The following is a 15000-nucleotide window of genomic DNA, read 5'->3' as shown; positions in this document are numbered from 1 at the left end:
ACAGTTCGAGTGACAGGTCAAATCCAAGAGTTCCGAAGACTACCTCCAGGAACAATCGGGAACAAGACCGATTACAAGTCGTCGAGTCTGTTACTGGGCGAACACGAGATGCGCACAGGAAATCGATCAGCCCTCACAATGGCCCAAGGCCAGAGATCGGACTGCTACGATTTACCCCAACAATCATCGTGCCACTCTTCGCAGAGAGGTGATAGACGCCAACGAGCCCGCGCATAGAAATCGAGGTGTAAAAAGGGCGTTGAAGGCAGGAAGCCTGGACGAAAGAGGCTACGAGGTCACCTCGAAGCGGTCTAAGAATCGGGCGCACTTGGGGCGACTACCAGTGCCAACCCCTTATCCCGCGGTGCGTCCGACACACAGAAATTTCCAAGGCGGCCAAGGAGCCTCCCCGCATAGCAATCGGGGTGTGAGGTTACGGATGCAGCATTGATAGCAATCGAGGTGTGAGGCGAAGGATGCAGAAGTGAGAGCCGAGGGATGTAGCAGAGATAGCAATCGGGGTGTGTGATGCAGAAGAGATAGCAATCGAGGTGTGCGGTGGGAAGGGCCCAGCAGCCAGAATGCATGAAGCGACGGATGAAGCAATGATGACAACCGGGCTGTGAGGAGAGGAGGGATGCAGCCAAGAAAGCAATCAGGGCTCGAGGCAAGGGATGCATCAAGGATAGCAATCATGTTGTGAGGCGAGATTCCAAAGGCTAAACGTGAGAGGCTGCAGGGTCGACTCAGAGAGGTCTATGCATGTGAGAGGCTGAAAGCAAGGTCGACTCGGAGCGGTCTATGCATCGGGCGCGCTTGGGGCGACTACCAGTGCCAACCCCTTATCCCGCGACGCGTCCGACAAAGAGAACGTTCCAAGGCGGCAGAGGAGGTTACCAGCCGAAGGATGCAGTAGCAATAACAGGTATAGTTCCGCGGCGGCCGAGAAGACTCACCGCATAGGAATCGGGATGCGAGGCGAGGGATGCGGCGGGAAGGCCCCGACGGCTAAACGGAAGAGGCTGCAGGGCCGCCTCGGAATGGTCCAAGCATCGGATGCGATTGGGACGACTACCAGTGCCAACCCCTTATCCCGCGATGCGTCCGATACACAGATAGTTCCAAGGCGGCCGAGGAGCCTCACCGCATATCAATCGGGGTGCGAGGCGAGGGATGGGGCGGGAAGGCCCCAACGGCTAGACGGAAGAGGCTTCAGGGCCACCTCGGAATGGTCCAAGCATCGGACGCGCTTGGGGCGACTGCCAGTGCCAACCCCTTATCCCGCGATGCGTCCGATACACAGATGGTTCCAAGGCGGCCGAGGAGCCTCACCGCATAGCAATCGGGGGTGCGAGGCGAGGGATGGGGCGGGAAGGCCCCAACGGCTAGACGGAAGAGGCTTCAGGGCCGCCTAGGAATGGTCCAAGCATCGGACACGCTTGGGGCGACTACCAGTGACAGCCCCCTATCCCGCGATGCGTCCGATACGAAGATGGTTCCAAGGCGGCCGAGGAGCCTCACCGCATAGCAATCGGGGTGCGAGGTGGGGGATGCGGCGAGATGGCCCCAACGGCTAGACGGAAGAGGCCACAGGGCCGCGTCGGAATAGTCCAAGCATCGGACGCGCTTGGGGCGACTACCAGTGACAACCCCTTATCCCGCGATGCGTCCGATACGAAGATAGTTCCAAGGCGGCCGAGGAGCCTCACCGCATAGCAATCGGGGTGCGAGGTGGGGGATGCGGCGAGATGGCCCCAACGGCTAGACGGAAGAGGCTGCAGGGCCGCCTCGGAATAGTCCAAGCATCGGACGCGCTTGGGGCCACTACCAGTGACAACCCCTTATCCCGCGATGCGTCCGATACGAAGATAGTTCCAAGGCGGCCGAAGAGCCTCACCGCATAGCAATCGGGGTGCGAGGTGGGGGATGCGGCGAGATGGCCCCAACGGCTAGACGGAAGAGGCCACAGGGCCGCCTCGGAATAGTCCAAGCATCGGACGCGCTTGGGGCGACTACCAGTGACAACCCCTTATCCCGCGATGCGTCCGATACGAAGATAGTTCCCAGGCGGCCGAGGAGCCTCACCGCATAGCAATCGGGGTGCGAGGCGAGGGATGCGGCGAGATGGCCCCAAAGGCTAGACGGAAGAGGCTGCAGGGCTGCCTCGGAATAGTCCAAGCATCGGACGCGCTTGGGGCGACTACCACTGCCAACCCCTTATCCCGCGATGCGTCCGATACACAGATAGTTCCGAGGCGGCCGAGGAGGTGGGGGATGCAGCGAGATGGCCCCAACGGCTAGACGGAAGAGGCTGCAGGGCCGCCTCGGAATAGTCCAAGCATCGGACGCGCTTGGGGCGACTACCAGTGACAACCCCTTATCCCGCGATGCGTCCGATACACAGATAGTTCCGAGGCGGCCAAGGAGCCTCACCGCATAGCAATCGTGGTGCGAGGTGGGGGATGCGGCGAGATGGCCCCAACGGCTAGACGGAAGAGGCTGCAGGGCCGCCTCGGAATGGTCCAAGCATCGGATGCGCTTGGGGCGACTACCACTGCCAACCCCTTATCCCGCGATGCGTCCGATACACAGATAGTTCCAAGGCGGCCGAGGAGCCTCACAGCATAGCAATCAGGGTGCGAGGCGAGGGATGCGGCGAGAAAGCCCCAACGGCTAGAGGGAAGAGGCTTCAGGTCCGCCTCGGAATGGTCCAAGCATCGGACGCGCTTGGGGCGACTACCAGTGACAACCCCTTATCCCGCGACGCGTCCGATACACAGATAGTTCCAAGGCGGCCGAGGAGCCTCACCGCATAGCAATCGGGGTGCGAGGCGAGGGATGCGGCGAGAAGGACCCAACGGCTACACGGAAGAGGCTTCGGGGCCGCCTCGGAATGGTCCAAGCATCGGACGCGCTTGGGGCGACTACCAGTGACAACCCCTTATCCCGCGACGCGTCCGATACACAGATAGTTCCAAGGCGGCCGAGGAGCCTCACCGCATAGCAATCGGGGTGCGAGGCGAGGGATGCGGCGAGAAGGACCCAACGGCTACACGGAAGAGGCTTCGGGGCCGCCTCGGAATGGTCCAAGCATCGGACGCGCTTGGGGCGACTACCAGTGACAACCCCTTATCCCGCGACGCGTCCGATACACAGATAGTTCCAAGGCGGCCGAGGAGCCTCACCGCATAGCAATCGGGGTGCGAGGCGAGGGATGCGGCGAGAAGGACCCAACGGCTAGACGGAAGAGGCTTCGGGTCCGCCTCGGAATGGTCCAAGCATCGGACGCGCTTGGGGCGACTACCAGTGACAACCCCTTATCCCGCGACGCGTCCGATACACAGATAGTTCCAAGGCGGCCGAGGAGCCTCACCGCATAGCAATCGGGGTGCGAGGCGAGGGATGCGGCGAGAAGGACCCAACGGCTAGACGGAAGAGGCTTCGGGTCCGCCTCGGAATGGTCCAAGCATCGGACGCGCTTGGGGCGACTACCAGTGACAACCCCTTATCCCGCGACGCGTCCGATACACAGATAGTTCCAAGGCGGCCGAGGAGCCTCACCGCATAGCAATCGGGGTGCGAGGCGAGGGATGCGGCGAGAAGGACCCAACGGCTAGACGGAAGAGGCTTCGGGTCCGCCTCGGAATGGTCCAAGCATCGGACGCGCTTGGGGCGACTACCAGTGACAACCCCTTATCCCGCGACGCGTCCGATACACAGATAGTTCCGAGGCGGCCGAGGAGCCTCACCGCATAGCAATCGGGGTGCGAGGCGAAGGATGCGGCGAGAAGGACCCAACGGCTAGACGGAAGAGGCTTCGGGTCCGCCTCGGAATGGTCCAAGCATCGGACGCGCTTGGGGCGACTACCAGTGACAACCCCTTATCCCGCGACGCGTCCGATACACAGATAGTTCCAAGGCGGCCGAGGAGCCTCACCGCATAGCAATCGGGGTGCGAGGCGAGGGATGCGGCGAGAAGGACCCAACGGCTAGACGGAAGAGGCTTCAGGGCCGCCTCGGAATGGTCCAAGCATCGAACGCGCTTGGGGCGACTACCAGTGACAACCCCTTATCCCGCGACGCGTCCGATACACAGATAGTTCCGAGGCGGCCGAGGAGCCTCACCGCATAGCAATCGGGGTGCGAGGCGAGGGATGCGGCGAGAAGGACCCAACGGCTAGACGGAAGAGGCTTCAGGGCCGCCTCGGAATGGTCCAAGCATCGGACGCGCTTGGGGCGACTACCAGTGACAACCCCTTATCCCGCGACGCGTCCGATACACAGATAGTTCCGATGCGGCCGAGGAGCCTCACCGCATAGCAATCGGGGTGCGAGGCGAGGGATGCGGCGAGAAGGACCCAACGGCTAGACGGAAGAGGCTTCAGGGCCGCCTCGGAATGGTCCAAGCATCGGACGCGCTTGGGGCGACTACCAATGACAACCCCTTATCCCGCGACGCGTCCGATACACAGATAGTTCCGAGGCGGCCGAGGAGCCTCACCGCATAGCAATCGGGGTGCGAGGCGAGGGATGCGGCGAGAAGGACCCAACGGCTAGACGGAAGAGGCTTCAGGGCCGCCTCGGAATGGTCCAAGCATCGGACGCGCTTGGGGCGACTACCAGTGACAACCCCTTATCCCGCGACGCGTCCGATACACAGATAGTTCCGAGGCGGCCGAGGAGCCTCACCGCATAGCAATCGGGGTGCGAGGCGAGGGATGCGGCGAGAAGGACCCAACGGCTAGACGGAAGAGGCTTCAGGGCCGCCTCGGAATGGTCCAAGCATCGGACGCGCTTGGGGCGACTACCAGTGACAACCCCTTATCCCGCGACGCGTCCGATACACAGATAGTTCCGAGGCGGCCGAGGAGCCTCACCGCATAGCAATCGGGGTGCGAGGCGAGGGATGCGGCGAGAAGGACCCAACGGCTAGACGGAAGAGGCTTCAGGGCCGCCTCGGAATGGTCCAAGCATCGGACGCGCTTGGGGCGACTACCGTTGCCAACCCCTTATCCCGCGATGCGTCTGATACACAGATAGTTCCGAGGCGGCCGAGGAGCCTCACCGCATAGCAATCGGGTTGCGAGGCAGATTATTGGGAAGGGAACCCCCTGGGATGCGGCTCAAGCAGTGCCCAAAGGGACTGGAATGCGGAATCACATCGAGAGACCCAAATGCTATACGAGGGCTCAAATCGAATTATCGATTTGGCCACGACATGGACGCATCGGAACGACTACCTTTGCCGAACCACTCGCAATTGCATCCATACCGAAACCAATAGACATTTCCGTTAGAGCCCTCGCATAGCATTCGGGAATCTCGCATGCCCCTCTAAATCGACCAATGCTGGCGCTCAATGAAAATCCGAGCGCTACCACCGTTCGAGCGCCAGCATTGGTCGAGTTAGAGGGGCACGGGGGAGAATGCTCCAGTCAACACCTCCCCTATATAAGTTATTTGTCCGATTCTCGCACAACCGTAGTCTGCCTCGTCGAATCAAACAACGGTCCCAGATTCCGACTTCCGTTCCGTAGAGACCCAAAAGCTAGATGGAGGCTCGCAAGAAAGAGAGTCGGCGCATAGCAATCGGGTTTCTCGAACGTTTAGGGACCGAGCTCACTTGCGGATAGGGCAAAATCCGCCAAGCAACCCAAAAGCTAGACGGGGGCTCGAATCGAATCGCCTAGGCGGCCACAACAACGACGTGTTGGATCGACTACCAGTGCCAAACCATTCAGCAAGACTAGTCTGTGTCGAGGCCGGATAGAGATTCTCAGAGAGCGCCCGCATAGCATTTAGGAGACCTGCCGCGTCCCTCACACTCGACAAATGGTGGTGCACGTTTATAAATCCGAGCGATCCCAACCCTTTCAAGCACCAACATCGGTCGAGATAGAGGGGCACGGAGGGGGCTGCGTGAGACAACACAGTCCCCTATATAAGTTATTTGTCCGATTCTCACACATCCGAAGAATGGTCATCAAATCGGACAACAGCCCAAACTTCCGACTTCCGTCCCAGAAAGCCCAAGAGCTATCTAAAACGTTCATGGCCGGAACTCGATCGCGGCTATACCAGTCCGCCAAGCAACCCAAAAGCTAGACTGGAGCTCTAGTCGAATCACCTCTGTGGCCATTGCAAGGACGTGTTGGAGCGACTACCATTGCCGAACCATTCCGCAGGTCGAGTCCATACCAAGGCCGCATAGAGATTCACGATGAGCTCCTGCATAGCAATCAGGAGACTTGCCGTGTCCATCACAATCGATAAATCCTGGTGCAAGATTTTTGCATCCGAGCGCTCCAACCAGTCGAGCACCAGCATCAATCGACATAAACGGGCACGGGGGGAGGATGCTCGAGAACACTACCTCCCCTATATAAGTTATTTGTCCGATTCTCAAGCAGCCGAAGTCTGGTCATCGAATCGGGTCAAAGACCACAACTTCCGACTTTACCCACAATGCAAGTCATCGAATCGAACATCGGCCCCCGAGTCGGACTCCATGCGTATGTCAGGTCATCGGACCCAAATTCCGCCTTCCTGCGCATGGCGGGCCATCAATATCAACTCGGTCATCGGACCCAAACTCCGCCTTTTTGCGTATGGCACGCCTTCAAATCGGTCATCGGACCCAAATTCCGCCTTCCTGTGCATGGCGGGCCATCAACATCAACTCGGTCATCGGACCCAAATTCCGCCTTTCTGCGCATGGCACGCCATCAACTCGGTCATCGGACCCAAATTCCGCCTTCCTGCGCATGGCAGGTCATCGGACACAAATTCAGACCTCGCCAATATGCCTACGTATCGAATCGGTCATCGGACCCAACTTCCGACTTCATCCATACTGTAGGGTCTTTGAGGTTGGCGCGGTGCGCTCAACCCAGGGAGTCGACCCATCGAAGCATACACCTCCCCTATATAAGCTATTTGTCCGATTCCCACACCTGTGTAGTTTGCACCTCTGACCAGGACATCGACCCCAACTTCCGAACTCGACTGCAACGACGGCACCAGCGCCTTGGTGCGCACCTTGCGACGCACAGTCCCAACATTCGCCTTCCTGCACATGGCAGGTCATCGGACCCAAATTCCGACCTCGCGAGTATGCCTACATATCGAATCGGTCATCGGACCCAACTTCCGACTTCATCCATACCGTAGGGTCTTTGAGGTTGGCGCGGTGCGCTCAACCCGGGGAGTCGACCCAACGAAGCATACACCTCCCCTATATAAGCTATTTGTCCGATTCCCACACCTGTGTAGTTTGCACCTCCGATCAAGACATCGACCCCAACTTCCGAACTCGCCTCCAACGACCGAACCAGCGCCTTGGTGCGCACCTTGCAACGCACAGTGCCAACATTCGCCTTCCTGCACGTGGCAGGTCATCGGACCCAAATTCCGACCTCGCGAGTATGCCTACATATCGAATCGGTCATCGGACCCAACTTCCGACTTCATCCATACCGTAGGGTCTTTGAGGTTGGCGCGGTGCGCTCAACCCGGGGAGTCGACCCAACGAAGCATACACCTCCCCTATATAAGCTATTTGTCCGATTCCCACACCTGTGTAGCTTGCACCTCCGATCAGGACATCGACCCCAACTTCCGAACTCGACTAAAAAGACCGCACCAGCGCCTTGGTGTGCACCTTGCAACGCACAGTGTCAACATTCGCCTTCCTGCACATGGCAGGTCATCGGACCCAAATTCCGACCTCATGAGCATACCTACTAATCGAATCGGTCATCGGACCCAACTTCCGACTTCATCCATACCGTAGGGTCTTTGAGGTTGGCGCGGTGCGCTCAACCTGGGGAGTCGACCCATCGAAGCATACACCTCCCCTATATAAGCTATTTGTCCGATTCCGACACCTGTGTAGTTTGCACCTCCGCTCAGGACATCGACCCCAACTTCCGAACTCGCCTGCAACGACCGAACCAGCGCCTTGGTGCGCACCAAAAGTGCGCACTTTTGGAGGGCACTTTTGTGCGCTCCAAAGGTGCGCACTTTTGGAGGGCACTTTTCTGCGCTCCAAAGGTGCGCACTTTTGGAGGGCACTTTTTGGAGGGCACTTTTCTGCGCTCCAAAGGTGCGCACTTTTGGAGGGCACTTTTTGGAGGGCACTTTTCTGCGCTCCAAAGGTGCGCACTTTTGGAGGGCACTTTTTGGAGGGCACTTTTCTGCGCTCCAAAGGTGCGCACTTTTGGAGGGCACTTTTTGGAGGGCACTTTTCTGCGCTCCAAAGGTGCGCACTTTTGGAGGGCACTTTTTGGAGGGCACTTTTCTGCGCTCCAAAGGTGCGCACTTTTGGAGGGCACTTTTTGGAGGGCACTTTTCTGCGCTCCAAAGGTGCGCACTTTTGGAGGGCACTTTTTGGAGGGCACTTTTCTGCGCTCCAAAGGTGCGCACTTTTGGAGGGCACTTTTTGGAGGGCACTTTTCTGCGCTCCAAAGGTGCGCACTTTTGGAGGGCACTTTTGTGCACTCCAAAGGTGCGCACTTTTGGAGGGCACTTTTCCTGTGCTCCAAAGGTGCACACCTAGGTGAGCACCTTCGACCACACCTTGTAGCACACCAAACTCTGACTTTCGACTTCATCCGCAATGCAGGGTCTTTGAGGTTGGCGCAATGCGCACAACCAGGGGAGTCGACCCATCAAACCCAACACCTCCCCTATATAAGCTATTTGTCTGATTCTCATACATGCGTAGCCTGCAGGAGCAATTAGGACATCGACCCCAACTTTCGGCTTCTAAACGAAAACAAGGTCTTTGAGGTTGGTGTAATGCGAACAACTAGGGGAGTCAACCCATCAAACCCAACACCTCCCCTATATAAGCTATTTGTCTGATTCTCATACATGTGTAGTCTACAGGAGCAATTAGGACATCGACCCCAACTTTTGACTTCTTAACGAAAACAAGGTCTTTGAGGTTGACGTAATGCGCACAACCAGGGGAGTCGACCCATCAAACCCAACACCTCCCCTATATAAGCTATTTGTCCGATTCTCATACATGTGTAGCCTGCAGGAGCCATTAGGACATTGACCCCAACTTTTGACTTCTTAACGAAAACAAGGTCTTTGAGGTTGGCGTAATGCGCACAACCAAGGGAGTTGACCCATCAAACCCAACACCTCCCCTATATAAGCTATTTGTCTGATTCTCATACATGTGTAGCCTGCAACAACGATTAGGACATCCACCCCAACTTCTGAATTCGTCTGCGTTGACCGCACCAAAGGTGCACGCCTTGGTGCTCACCAAAATCCGACTTCCGACTTCTTCTGCTATGCGGGGTCTTTGAGGTTGGCGCAGTGCGCACAACCAGGGGAGTCAACCCACCGAATGCAACACCTCCCCTATATAAGCTATTTGTCTGATTCTCATACATGCGTAGACTGCAGCAATGATTAGGACATCCACCCCAACTTTTGACTTCTTAAACAAGACAGGGTCTTTGAAGTTGGTGCAGTGCACACAACCAGGGGAGTCGACCCATCAAACGCAACACCTCCCCTATATAAAGCTATTTGTCCGATTCTCATACGTGTAGTCTGCAGCAGCGATTAGGACATCGACCCCAACTTCCGAATTCGTTTGCATTGACCGCACCAAAGGTGCACGCCTTGGTGTGCACCCTGGAGTGCACTTTGGTGCTCACCTCGGTGCACACTTTGGTGTGCACCTCGGTGTGCACCAAAGGTGCGCACCTTGGAGCGCACCAAAGGTGTACACTTTGGAGCGCACCACATAGGGTCTTTGAGAGGTTGGCGCAGTGCGCACACCAAGGTGGGTGTTGAGGTGCGTGCCGAGGTGGGTGGGTGCTAGGGTGCGCTCCATGGTGGGTGCCAGGGTGGGTGCGTGCTAGGGTGGATTCCAAAGAGGGTCATAGGGTGGGTGCCAAGGTGGGTTGGTGATATAGTGGGTTCAAAGGTGGGTACTAGGGTGGGTTCCAAGGTGGGTCACAAGTTGGGTGCCAGGATGCGTGGGTGTTAGGTTGGGTGCCAAGGTGGGCTCCTGCGTGGGTGGGTGCTAGGGTGGGTTTCAAGGTGGACGCGAGGGCGGGTGCCAAGGTGGGTAACAAGTTGGGTGTTAGGATGGGTGAGTGCTAGAGTGGGTGCCAAGGTGGGTGGGTGCTAAGGTGGATGCCAAGGTGGTTCACAGGGTGGGTGGGTTCTAGGGTGAGTTCCAAGGTGGGTCACAGGTTCAGTGCTAGGGTGGGTGTCAAGGCGGGTGTCGAGGTGCCTGGGTGCTAGGGTGTGGATGCCAATGTGGGTCATAGGGTGGGTACTAGGGTGGGCTGCAATGTGGGTGCCAAGGTGGGTAACATGCTCGGTGGGTTCTAAATTGGGTGCCAGGGTGGGTGTGCACCCACCTTGCCCGAGGTGGGTGCCAAGGTGCCAGTGTGGGTGGGTGCTAAGGTGGATGCCAAGGTGGGTGAGAAGGTGGGTGATAGGTTGAGTGGTAGGATGGGTGGGTGCCAAGATGGGTCACAGGGTGGGTGCAAGGGTGGGTAGGTGCTAGGGTTGGTGTCAGGGTGGGTGGGTGCTAGGTTGGGTTCCAAGGTGGGTGCGAGGGTGAGTGTCAAGGTGGGTCACAGGTTAGGTGCTAGGATGGGTGAGTGCTAGGGTGCAAAGGTGCCAGGGTGGGTGCTAGGATGGGTCGATGCTAGGGTGAGTGGCAAGGTGGGTCCACAAGTGTCAAGGTGGGTGCCGAGGTGGGTGCCAAGTCGGCGACTGCTATGGTGGATGCCAAGGTGGGTCACGGGGTGGGTGCCAAGTTGCTAGGTTGGGTTCCAAGGTGGGTGCCAACGTGGGTGCTAGGGTGCGTGGGTTAAAGGGTGTGTCACAACGTGGGTGCCAGGATGGGTGCGCACCCACACTGGCCAAGACGGGTGCGGGTGCAAGGTTGGGTTCCAAGCCCGGTCACAGGCTGGGTGCTAGGATGGGTGGGTGCCAAGGTGGGCACCAGGGTGGGTGCACCCACCCTGGCCAAGGTGGGTCACGGGGTGGGTCCTAGGGTGGGTAACGGGGTGGGTACTAAGGTGCGTGCCAAGGTGGGTCATAGGGTGGGTGCCAAGGTGGGCACCAGGGTGGGTGTGCACCAACCCTAGCCAGGGTAGGTCACGGGGTGGTTGTCGGGGTGGGCGTCAAGGAGCCAAGGTGGGTGGCAAGTAGCCAAGTTGCGTGCCAAGGTGGGTGTCGGGGTGGGTGCCAAGGATCCAAGGTGGGTGCCAAGGAACCAAGGTGGGTGTCTGGGTGGGTGCCGAGGTGGGAGCCAGGGTGGGTCCCAAGGTGAGTGCAAAGGTGGGTGCCAGGGTCAAGGTGAGTGCCAATGTGGGTTCCAAGGTGCCAGGGTCAGGGTGAGTGCCAATGTGGGTTCAAAGGTGCTAAGTTGGGTGCGAGGTTGGGTGCGAGGGTGGGTGGGTGCCAAGGTGTGCTAGGTGGAAGCCCGGGTGGGTCGGCATCCCATGGGTGTCGAGTTGGGTGCCTGATGGGTGCTTCTTGTCAAGTTTTAGTCGTCGGGACTCATTTCGAGCCTTAGAGGTCGTTTCTTGTCCGGTTGCCCTGTCTTCGACCTGGGAACCCAATTTTGGTCCTCGGGTCCCATTTTTTTTTGTCTCGCATCCCACTTTTGGCCTGTGGCCTTTTCGGGGTCGATTCTCGTTTTGGGCATCAGAGCATGTTTCTTCTCCTAAAACCCAATATTTGTTTATTAAGTCTCGGAACACATTTTTGTTCTCGTGGACCCATCATGGGTCTTGGAACGCATTTGTGGTCCTTGGGTCCCATTTTGCATCCCGAAACTTGTGTTTTGGTGCTTGATCCCTATTTTGGGTGCCCACCTTGCACCAAGTGCGCACCCGGGGCAAACCGAGCGCCTTGGTGCACCGGGGCAAGATCGAGCGTGCACCCGAGGCGCCCCGAACATGCACCAAGGTGCACTCGGCCCACATGTGAGCGCAGGTCGTTGCGCCCGAGGTGGTGTGTGGGCACCGCGTTGCAGACGGGACACTGCACGCACACGACGCCCCCTCCAGGTGCACGCACGTAGGCCGGGCCGGGTGCACACCCGACGCCCTAGCAAGGTGCGCGCACCCGGGCAGGGCTCACACTTGGCGAACGGGGCGCACTTCGCGAGGGAGGGTGTGCACCTCGACGGGGGTGGGTGGCCGGGGTGGATTCGCACGTGGGTCGCGGTTTGCTAAGTACACACTGCGACAAGCTCATAACGGGTGCGATCATACCAGCGTTAGTGCACCGGATCCCATCAGAACTCCGCAGTTAAGCGCGCTTGGGCCGGAGTAGTACTGGGATGGGTGACCTCCCGGGAAGTCCCGGTGTTGCACCCTTTTTTAGTTTTTCGCCGGGCGTCGCAATGCTATTTGAATAAACCTTTTGCCCGTTTGCGTTCTCGTCGGGGCCGGGCCGGGCCGGGGTGCGCTGCCCGCACTACCGCGCGCGCGGGGGCGACACCGAGCGCGCACCCGAGGCGCCCCGAGCACACAGGCCACGGTGCAACCCGGGCGTTGTGCGCGCACCCCGGTGCGCCCGAGGTGCTGCGCGCGCACCCAGGTGAAATCGGTGTGCACCTCGGCCAGTGCGCGCTCGGTCGAGTCGCGCACGTTGGCCAAGGTGCACGGTGATGTTTCTTACTCTAAGGTTCCGCACCAGACGCCCGGGACAGGTGAGCGAAGCTGGGCGGGGCCGGGTGCGCGGCCGGGGCAGGTGCACGCAGCTGGAGAGAGCTTTGGAGCACACTTCGGAGCGCACCAATGATGCGCTCCATTCAAAAGTTTCCTGAAAAGGCAAAAAAAGTTGAGATTATAGAATTTCCCACTTGAGAGATTGTAAAAAAAAAAAATTTAAAATGAAGGAAACGCGGGTGCCAAGGTGTGCGCAGCCCAGCCAAGGTGTGCGCACCAAGGCGCCCACCCTGGCGAAGGTGCACGCAAGGTGCGCACCCGAGGCAAACCGGACAATTAACCCAACTTTCGACTTCGCGCGCACCTTGGAGCGCACTTCGGAGCGCTCCTTGGTGCGCACCAATCTTGGGCACCTCGGAGTGCACCATGGCGCCCACCAAGGTGCGCACCCGGGGCAAACCGAGCTCCGACTTCGTGCGCACCTTGGAGCGCACGAAAGGTGCGCACCATGGCGCCCACCAAGGTGCGCAGCCCAGCCAAGGCGTGCGCATCAAGGTGCGCACCCTGGCGAAGGTGCGCACCCGGGGCAAACCGAGCTCCGACTTCGTGCGCACCTTGGAGCGCACAAAAGGTGCGCAACCCAGCCAAGGTGTGCGCACCCCGGTCAAACCGAGCTCCGAATCGTGCGCACCAGAGGTGCACGCCATCGTGCGCACCTTGGAGCACACTTCGGAGCCCTCCTTGGTGCGCGCCGATGTTGCGCACCTCGGAGCGCACCCGGGGAAAACAATGCAATTAACCCGACTTTCGACTTCGTGGGCACCTCGGAGCGCTCTCGGGTTCGCACCTCGGAGCACACCGAGGTGCGCACCTTTGATGCGCTGCCTTCACCAATTTCCAGAAAAGGCAAGAAAACATTGAGAAGGTGTGCGCACCGAGGTGCCCACCCTGGCGAAGGTGCACGCGAGGTGCGCACCCGGGGCAAACCGGGCTCCGACTTCGTGCACGCCGCACCTTGGAGCACACTTCGGAGCGCTCCTTGGTGCGCACCAGGGCGCGCAACCCAGCCGAGGTGCCCACCCCGGCGAAGGTGCACGCGAGGTGCGCACCCGGGGCAAACCGGGCTCCGACTTCGTGCACGCCATGGTGCCCACCGCGGCGAAGGTGCACGCGAGGTGCGCACCCGGGGCAAACCGGGCTCCGACTTCGTGCACGCCGCACCTTGGAGCACACTTCGGAGCGCTCCTTGGTGCGCACCATGGTGCCCACCAGGGCGCGCAACCCCGCCGAAGGTGCACGCGAGGTGCGCACCCGGGGCAAACCGGGCTCCGACTTCGTGCACGCCGCACCTTGGAGCACACTTCGGAGCGCTCCTTGGTGCGCACCATGGTGCCCACCAGGGCGCGCAACCCCGCCGAAGGTGCACGCGAGGTGCGCACCCGGGGCAAACCGGGCTCCGACTTCGTGCACGCCATGGTGCGCACCGCGGCGAAGGTGCGCACCCGGGGCAAACCGGGCTCCGACTTCGTGCACGCCGCACCTTGGAGCACACTTCGGAGCGCTCCTTGGTGCGCACCAGGGCGCGCAACCCAGCCGAGGTGCCCACCCCGGCGAAGGTGCACGCGAGGTGCGTACCCGGGGCAAACCGGGCTCCGACTTCGTGCACGCCGCACCTTGGAGCACACTTCGGAGCGCTCCTTGGTGCGCACCATGGTGCCCACCAGGCCGCGCAACCCAGCCAAGGTGTGCGCACCAAGGTGCACGCGAGGTGCGCACCCGGGGCAAACCGGGGTCCGACTTCGTGCACGCCGCACCTTGGAGCACACATCGGGGCGCTCCCGGGTTCGCACCGGCGTTGCGCACCGTGGTGGGCACCTCGGAGCACACCAAGGTGGGCAGCGAGGTGCGCACCTTTGATGCGATGCCTTCACTAATTTCCATAAAAGGCAAAAAAAAAACGAGATTTTAAAATTTCCGTTTTGAAAGATAGTGAGAAAAAGGGAATGCTGGTGCCATCTTGAGCCCGCCCTGGTGCGCAGCCCAGCCAAGGTGTGCGCACCAAGGTGCCCACCCTGGCGAAGGTGCGCGCCCGGGCAATTAACCCAACTTCCAACTTCGCGCGCGCCAGGGTGGGAGCGCACCCAACAACCGGGCCTGGGAAGAGCCAATGCGAGAAACCCCACCAAACGCTCTGACAAAAAAAGAGGGGGCGCTCCAGTAACCCCGCTTCGGAGCGCACCCTGGGCAAACCCAGCCAAGGTGCCCACCCCGGCCAAGGTGCAGGCGAGGTGCGCACCCGGGGCAAACCGGGCTCCGACAACGTGCACGCCGCACC

General features: G+C 59.7%; 1 non-coding gene across 1 annotated transcript; it reads left to right on the top strand.

Annotated features, from left to right (window-relative positions):
- The first annotated feature begins 12252 nt into the window (after window positions 1-12252).
- On the top strand, window positions 12253-12371 carry LOC131868812 (5S ribosomal RNA). Its single transcript, XR_009367244.1, has one exon. It is a non-coding gene; the product is annotated as a 5S ribosomal RNA (ribosomal RNA).
- The last annotated feature ends 2629 nt before the right edge of the window (window positions 12372-15000 follow it).

Source organism: Cryptomeria japonica, unplaced genomic scaffold, assembly GCF_030272615.1.
Source record: "Cryptomeria japonica unplaced genomic scaffold, Sugi_1.0 HiC_scaffold_220, whole genome shotgun sequence".
Taxonomy (NCBI): Eukaryota; Viridiplantae; Streptophyta; class Pinopsida; order Cupressales; family Cupressaceae; genus Cryptomeria; species Cryptomeria japonica.
The sequence above is the reverse complement of the archived record's forward strand: the minus strand, read 5'-3'. Positions and strand labels throughout refer to the sequence as shown.